We start from the raw sequence: 9,240 nt of genomic DNA, 5'->3' as shown, positions 1-9,240 counted from the left end.
AAAACTATTTCACTAGGCGGGTGGTGAAGCACTGGAATGGGTTACATAGGGAGGTGATGAAATCTCCATCCTTAGAGGTTTTTAGGGCCCGACTTGACAAAGCCATGGCTGGGATAATTTAGTTGGGGTTGGTCCTTCTTTGAGCAGGGGGTTGGACTAGATGACCTCCTGAGGTCTCTTCCAACCGTAATCTTCTATTATTTCTATGATCCTCAGGATGTGTAGAGTGCCCACACTTGGTGAACGGGCACTGCTACCAAAAATCTCTGATCAAAGGTACAGGGGGCACATCTATACCTGAAATGTGCTGCCTGATTTAGGAGGTTAATATTATTATTTTAGATAATATGGGTTATAGGGCTCTCCACTTAATCTGATCAGAAGCCAATAAGGTTCTTGTCCAGAATCAGGCTACACAGAGTTGGCAAGGACCCTCGGGATGTATGACAAGGATGCTCACACTGAGACAAATGTAGCCTTAAAGACTTTTATTGAGATAAATGGAATTGTTATGACATTCTAATCAAATGGTAAAATAATTTGAGTTACAAAGGCAAGAATATTGTTCTAGAGATACATGTGATATTATATACTATACTATAAAGCTTTTGATTACTATGCTCCTACTCTTCCTTGATAACCTGGGGGTAGGGCCCTACCAAATTTATGGCCATGAAAAATGCTTCATAGACCATGAAATCTGGTCTCCTACTGTGAAATCTAGTATTTTGTGTGCTTTTACCCTATACTATACAGATTTCACAAGGGAGACAGCGTTTCTCAAATTGGGGATCCTGACCCAAAAGGCGGTTTTGGGGGGGTCACAAGGTTATTTTAGGGACATCATGGTATTGCCACCCTTACTTCCACGCTGACTTCAGAGCTGGGCAGTTGGAGAGTGGCGGTGGGTGGTCGGGTGCCCAGCTCTGAAGGCAGCAGCGCAAAAGTAGGATGGCAATATGATACCAGGCCATCCTTACTTCTACATTGCTGCTGCTGGGGGCGGTGCTGCCTTCAGAGCTGAACTCCTGACCAGCAGCCTCTGCCCTCCAGCTCCTCAGCTCTGAAGGCAGCGCCGCCGCCAGCAGCAGCGCAGAAGTGAGGGTAGCAGTACCGCAATCCCCCCTACAATAACCTTGTGACACAAATCCTCTTTGGGTCAGGACCCCCTACTATTACAACACTGTGAAACGACAGTAGTTCATTCTCACTTTTTTTATTTCTGTCCTACCCAGTTATTTTGCTTCTTTCCAAGTTCTTTGTGGTGTACCTGTTAAGTTTAAAAGTGGGTATGAACTTAGGTAGACCCCTACACCAACCTATTTTCAATGTATCTTTTATCTATCTATGTTAAAGGTCGCAAACATATATGGACCTGATGCTTTAGCTCATCACCATCTATCTAGGTGAAAGGTCCCAAACATATCATAGAATCATAGAATCATAGAATATCAGGGTTGGAAGGGACCCCAGAAGGTCATCTAGTTCAGCCCCCTGCTCAAAGCAGGACCAATTCCCAGTTAAATCATCCCAGCCAGGGCTTTGTCAAGCCTGACCTTAAAAACCTCTAAGGAAGGAGATTCTACCACCTCCCTAGGTAACGCATTTCAGTGTTTCACCACCCTCTTAGTGAAAAAGTTTTTCCTAATATCCAATCTAAACCTCCCCCACTGCAACTTGAGACCATTACTTCTCGTTCTGTCATCTGCTACCATTGAGAACAGCCTAGAGCCATCCTCTTTGGAACCCCCTTTCAGGTAGTTGAAAGCAGCTATCAAATCCCCCCTCATTCTTCTCTTCTGCAGGCTAAACAATCCCAGCTCCCTCAGCCTCTCCTCATAACTCATGTGTTCCAGTCCCCTAATCATTTTTGCTGCCCTTCGCTGGACTCTCTCCAATTTATCCACATCCTTCTTGAAGTGTGGGGCCCAAAACTGGACACAGTACTCCAGATGAGGCCTCACCAATGTCGAATAGAGGGGAATGATCACGTCCCTCGATCTGCTCGCTATGCCCCTACTTATACATCCCAAAATGCCATTGGCCTTCTTGGCAACAAGGGCACACTGCTGACTCATATCCAGCTTCTCGTCCACTGTCACCCCTAGGTCCTTTTCCGCAGAACTGCTACCTAGCCATTCGGTCCCTAGTCTGTAGCTGTGCATTGGGTTCTTCCGTCCTAAGTGCAGGACCCTGCACTTATCCTTATTGAACCTCATCAGATTTCTTTTGGCCCAATCCTCCAATTTGTCTAGGTCTTTCTGTATCCTATCCCTCCCCTCCAGCATATCTACCACTCCTCCCAGTTTAGTATCATATCTGTATATGTACGCTAACTTTGCCTTAGCTCAACATACAGGACCTACGTCCCTTGCGTTACAGCCAAAAATACTCTAATATCAATCTGTAAAGCTCTTATAATAAAACAAAGGCTCAAACCCATAAGAAAATAAGAAACCCGTAAGAAAAGATATTGAGGCAAGCAAGCAGGCTAGCCCTATAGACTACCAGCGGAGCACCCATAGAGACACCCATCTCAAAGAACCCCACTTATTGCACGAGGTGAGTAACCTCTCCTTTCTCTATGGAGGTGTGTATATATAAGGTTTGAGGTAACAAAGATAGGAAAGCCAGCAAGATTGGTGAAGTGGAATGGTTTAACATGAGTGATATAATACTCACCTTGAAAACAGAGTTTCCTTAGGGTTATAGGTGATAGACACTCCAGTTACAGGATTCTGTTCTAATTGTAGAGAAAAAATGTGTAGGTCCATCAAATGGAGAGCATTTAGTTTGATTTTTTTAATGTTAACGTATTAGTAACAGTTGAAAGTAGAAATGTAATGAATAAATGTTGTATTATCCTAGTACCAAACGCATGCATAGTGTTTGTATAAATAACTCCATTTGTAGTTAGTGAATTTTGCTGTTCAGTCCGAATGTGCCTATTTTCTATCATTATAAATATTCAGAACTGTTATATTTCTGATTTCAAATTGTTAATGAAAATTCATTTATTCATTAAAATCTGAATGGGGAAGAAACTCTACTTATTAGCCTTCTGATCAATTTAACACAGTGTTCCCCTCCCAATGCTCCCATTGAAATTTAGGATAATTCAACCTATTTATAGCTTTTTTTCCTCTCTAAATCTTGCTTGATTTTAGGTTGGCAGTACTTCGAGGAACTAAAAAGACAAAAGCTTCAAGATTATGGAACCAAACAGTGAGTTTTAGAACATGTGTTATCCAAAAGATTTTTTTTTCCCTTGCATATTTTCATCAGGAATAAGAATGTACTTTAGCGTGTGATCTACTGAAAAAAATGCAAACCACCTTGAAACCATGCTTAAGTCATTATACAGAAACACAGTTGCCAGAAAGTTATTACATTTACTGGCTCCTTTTAACTGTCAACTTTAAAGAAACCCAAGCTTTATTTTCTTATTTCATTTTGGAAGTACTTATTTTATGTTCAAGTTGTAGTGTTTTTCTTTGTTGCCCTGAAGGCTATATTCAGTGGAGTTCAAATCTGTTTTATTTTATCAGTAAATCCTTGATCTGTACATCTCATTCTCTAGGGTGTTCTGGCAAAAGCAGCAATAAATTACAGACTGAAACAATACGTTCATAAAGCAATATAAAAATGCCATGAACAGAAAACAGACCAAAGCCTACCAAAAATGAAAAAAAGGCCTTATCATGCTGGCAGGTTTTAATGGATTTTCAGTAACCATGACTAAGTTAGTAAGAGTTCCTAAAGCATGGGGCTGAGGACATAAAGTCATTTGTCCCATTGATGTCTTTTGTTTGTTGTACCCACAGATCGTCATCTTGCAGGCTTGAATTAGAGGAAGTCAGTGACTTGGAATGTAACCAGTGATAGTTGGGAAAAACAACCAACCCCCCACCTACCACCACCATCAGTGAATCCATCTGCTTTTCTCCAAATTTGTCTAATCCAAATGAAATTTTTCATATCAAATATGTGCATCTGAAATGATGAAAGCAGCATCACAATGAGTCATCTACAACAATCTTTCTCAAGCTTTTTTGATTGGCAACCCCTCATTTGAATTCAGAAATTTTCATTACCCCTTTACATTTGCTAGAAAAGAGTGTCAGTGATGATGATAAGATTATATAATTTTATATGTTTGTGTGTTTCAAGAGGTTGACAGAGAATATCTTGAAGGGCAAGTGTGTGTCAGGAGAGAGGAGAGTGATTTTTTTTTGTTTTAGATTGTAATATTTTCAATGCTTCATAACCCTCTTGAATGCTTTTTGTGATGCTCATCCCACTTTGCACCTGGGGTTGCAGTGGTTGATTAACTCTGACCTAAAGAAATAATTGAATTGCCTGTCCCCTGCAAAACATGGCCTATATATGTTGGCCTTTATTATTACAGAGTTTGCATATCATTCCTGGTTAGCTGAAAACTGGATCTTGGGAATTGCCCCAGAATATATTTAACTGAAAACATTGAGAGACTGATGTTGTTTCCAAGTACTTTCCCTTCTCTAGTAATCCTCTTGTTTGCTCAGCAATTTATGTATATCGGTAATAACATCTGCTCCTGCATCCTCCCTCAACTGAAATACAGATAACGAAAAGGATGCTTGCCAATGTCAAGAAGGGATCAGCCACTGTTACACAACAGAACCTGAATTATTTTTGTGCCTTGGACAATTTGGGGGGGAATGTTCTCCCATTAAACTAAACATTTTAAAGAATAAATAAACAGCGGAAGTACTATAAAAGTATGGTCCAACAACTTTTTCTGTATTATTTGCTTTTAAATAAAGTAGTAAATCATTCAACTGTTTCAGTCAGGATTATTTAATTCCTGACTGTTCTTTACCTTGGCGCTCAAGAGTCTGATCTTCAAAAAAAAAAAGTCCAGGAAAACCAAGTCATCATGTTCAAAAGTCCATATGTAACCAGCTTCCTGTTCGGAATGGGGAGATTTAGAGCTCTCTTCATGTGACTTGGTTAGTATTAATACCCATTGGCAATCCCTCAGTCAAGGGATATACAGACTGTCCTCCTCTTATAAAGCAAAAACAACAAAGTTACATTCAAGTGTCTATTTTAAAGACCCCATTCGATACTGGACCATGCCCAGGACTTCAGACTCTGTGCTTCCTGCCCACGATCCTTCTCGGTCAGCAATGACCACCTGTACTGCCTTGAGAAAGTGCACGTCATGTCAAGGTGCAGTATCTGTTGATCATTCTCCACCCATATCTGAGAAGGGCAGGAACTTTGTCTCCACAAATACCTCATGGAAAAGGCCATAAGGCTCCAATCTTCAGTCAATGTTGCTGATGTCTCATTGATTATCTGGGGGGGTAGAAGTTGCATGATCAAATCTTAAATCTGTTTACACTGCAGCTGGGAGCATACTTCGAGCTAGCACGCTAAAAATAGCTGTGTAAGCCAAGGGTAGCCTGGGTAGTGGATTAGACTAGCAGCCTGAGTACACTCCCCTACCCCTGGCCCTGACACATTGGGTACCTTTTGGGGCAGCTTGCCCAAGCCTCTGCCCATCTTGTCCCAAGCTGCATTGCTATTTTTAGTGCAGTAGGCTGAGCAGAGCTAGCACTTTTCTATCTATCCACACTGGGAAGCACACTTCCAGCAGCAGTATAGACATACCTTGTTGTAAGAAGAGGACACTTTACTCTGCTGATTCTTTTTGTTTGCTTGCTTGTTTAATGTGGCCAATATCCACTAAAGAATAGACTAACCACCAAATTAAATTGCATTTTAAACTTGATTCATATTGGAACACAGCATTACAGCCTACTTAAAGATTAATATGCATTGTTATTTTTCTATAGGTGTTTATATGTACATAGTCCTTTGCAAAAACAAGAAGACAAGATATCTCCCCTTAAAAGCCATTGCTAGTCTCATTGCCAATGATAAGGTGAGACCATACTAATGTTCATTTATTAATTGAAATAAAACAGTAATCTGAGAGTATGTTAGTAAATCAGGGACTTTAAAGGGCAGTATGATACATGGAACAGTACACTAAAAAAAATCACAACTTGTCAATGAATCAGACTTTCTGTTTTTTCCACTTTTCCACTTTTTCATCACTCTCCCGAAGGAGTAGCTGGGAGATATGTTAAGGATGTTGTTATTCATATGGCTGCTTCAAGACATGACCTCACAGACAAGAAAAACCTTTATTGAGCCACTAGCTATTTTCACATCCAGGTCCTGTACATCAGCATTTTTTTTAAAAAAGTCAGATTTAACAAACCGACAATGTATCATTCCCATGCGTAATGTTAGTCTTGTGTTCCAAAAAAAAAAAAAAAAAAAAAAAATTCCTGTAAACCTTTTGCAGTCAGGTTTTCTCAGCACAATATTCAAACTACATCAAAATGGTACACTGTAAAATTACAATTGAGGTGTACAGTATGATGTATTTACTGCATGCTGTCAAACACACCACTAACAAAGGAGTCTGTTCTATGAGGTACTGAGTGCCCTTATTTCAGTGGGAGTCAAATGCTTGGTATCTTGCAAATAGCTGTTCAGCACCTTTCATGATTGGTCCTGTTAGATGCAGTTCTGAAGTTAAACTGGCATTTAGAAATCTTTGATTACTTTACCTTGGCAAACCACACATGTCAGTATTACTGAAGTTGTACCTTTGCAGGTCTGATGAGCTGGCAAAGCCTAATCCCAGTCTTTGATGTTTCTTCTGACATATGCTTTTTGAAGTATTATCGTGAAAAATATTTGGGGAAAGTAGGCTAACTAGCACTAGAAATGTATAACTCCATTGAAGGTGCTTCTCCAATACCATGGTGTTGGTGAGAATATAAAAAAACTAGATAGATGAGTAAGTGTGCCTACAAGCTGTTGAAAGATATCAACCATTACTTAGACCTGTCAGAATCTGCTAACCATACATAGACGTGAACCTGAGAAGAAAATTTTAAATAGATCCAACTGTAATGAAATGTTGAAGTGTACTCGTCTCCAGTCCAAAACTCAAACCACATTGGTCTGCTCTGTCTTTCAACCGGCCATCATTTCTTTAACAATAGCATGGTTATGGAAGCCAAAATAGGGAGGGTCCTTTCCCATTGTATGCTTGTAGAATGAGAGTCTTTAATCACATGATAAGAAAAGGGAGGGGAAAGGCCTGGAGGATGGAGATTGAGGCCTGGGGAATGCACAGAGATATCTTGGTGCAGAGAAAGATAAGGAAGGGCCTGACAGCTAATACGGAGAAGATAAGAAACGTGCAAGAGTTTGAAGTCTCACCGGGGGAGGAGAGGAAACTGTCCCAGGCCAAAATGAGTTGACAACATAAGGTGGTTGAAGGGGCTTGAAGCCTGAGCTTTACTTTCCCTTTTCTCAGTTGAAGAAATAAATAATCTATTTAGCAAGAACAATGTAATTATATTCTAGAGCCCTGATCTCCCAAGCTGGTATACATGGGCAAGACCCCTTTGCTTGCACAGACCAGTTTGCTGGGGCAGAGCCTAGGTCCCCATGAAAGGATAATGGTTTGCCAAAAAGTTATGAGTTTCACTGAAAAGTTGAATTTGTTGTCAGACATTTTAGGCCTGATTCTCTTTATTTCTACCAGCTTTATACTGGTGTAATTCCATTAATTTCAACATAATAGTTCTTGTATTTGTGTTAACTCCTGCTTTGCAGGCCCTCTATCTTGAATTTCAAGGTTCTTTAGTTGAGAATACAAACTTCGCAAGTGTCTGAACCAGACCACAACTTCACTAGATGAAGAAGTTTGAGTTATTGTCCTTATGTGTAGTTCATTTCAGGTTGTGCATACACTGTATGCACCCAGGACTAGCGATTTTTCTTTAGCAGTGCCTGTGTGGTCTGCACATGCACCCCTATTCTCCTTGTGCTCTACATTTTAGTTCCTTTTGGGGAGCCCTGCTTTTCATAGGTTGTTCTTAGCTCTCCTTTGTCTTCTAAGCATCTCGTTAACATTTGTGCAAGCCTGTTTTCAGGGTAACCTACGGTCAGAACAGAATTTTTTGAGGTTACAATCAAGTGTCTTGTGATGTAGGTGGGTACACTACAACATATTTCCAGTAACATCAATTTTTGATCCATTCTTTCCAGTAATCTTTTCACTTTGCTGGCATAGTGTTATTCTTTGGTCACCCCCTTATGTCAAGCATCATTAAGTCTGAAGTCTAGTGTGACTAAACCAAAATCTTACAGGCCTCAGCTTTTAGGCCTTGCATTACAGCCATGTTTTACTGATCCTAATGCCCACTTATCACTCCTAAAGACTTGTTAATCTTATACTCCTATAGTTCTATCCTTCTTGTATCTATTTATCGCACATTGATTATATGACATAACCTATGTGTTCACCATGACAATCATACACTTCTATGATAAAATCACTTGTCCTAGTCCGCTAGTACCAGATTTTTCCCAGGAATGTATTTAGTAAGTGGGTTAAAATGCATGAACCTTGGCAATAGACGTTGACATCTCAGTGGTGCTAGCTCCGGGTCTTTTCCATTGATGATGGTTACAAGCGGATTATGGTCTGTTATCCGTGTAGAGTAATCCAATCCACATGGATATCTGTAAAAGTTCTCACATGCCCATATGCTTGCCCAGCTTTTTTTTTTTTTAATCTTCTGTGAGTGTCCAAGAACAAAATGCAACTGGCTTTTACTCAGAGCCTTGTTGTTGCAATAATACAGCACTAGGTCATAGCTAATTATATCTGCACTGACTATTGTGGGTTTGTTCACTTCATCATACTTGAGAACTGAAGCTGTTGAGGTCATTTCTTTAACTTTTTTTAAGGCACTTTCTTGATTTGGCCCCCACAACCAAAATGTGTTTCATTAAGAGTTCATTCAGTGGTTTTGTCACTGAAGAAAGGTTCTGTAGGTATAGACCAGAGTAATTTACCATCTCCAGCACACATCTCAGTTCTGGTACATTAGTTGGTGCATTCGGTTTTCAAATTGCTTTTATTTTCTCAGCACTAGGACTGATTCCATCTTTGTGCATTGTCTGTCCCAAAAACTCTATTTGGGGTAGGTGGAAAATGTCTTGTTTAGCTTCAGATGAGACTAACTCATTAGGCTTAGGACTTTGAGGGTTTTGTTGTTTTCTTCCACTGAAGAATCATAGAACTGGAAGGGACCCTGAGAGGTCATCTAGTCCAGTCCCCTGCACTCATGGCAGGACTAAGTATTATCTAGACCGTTT

The sequence above is a fragment of the Lepidochelys kempii genome, chromosome 1, assembly GCF_965140285.1.
Source record: "Lepidochelys kempii isolate rLepKem1 chromosome 1, rLepKem1.hap1, whole genome shotgun sequence".
NCBI classification, from domain to species: domain Eukaryota; kingdom Metazoa; phylum Chordata; order Testudines; family Cheloniidae; genus Lepidochelys; species Lepidochelys kempii.
Note: the sequence above shows the minus strand (reverse complement) of the source record.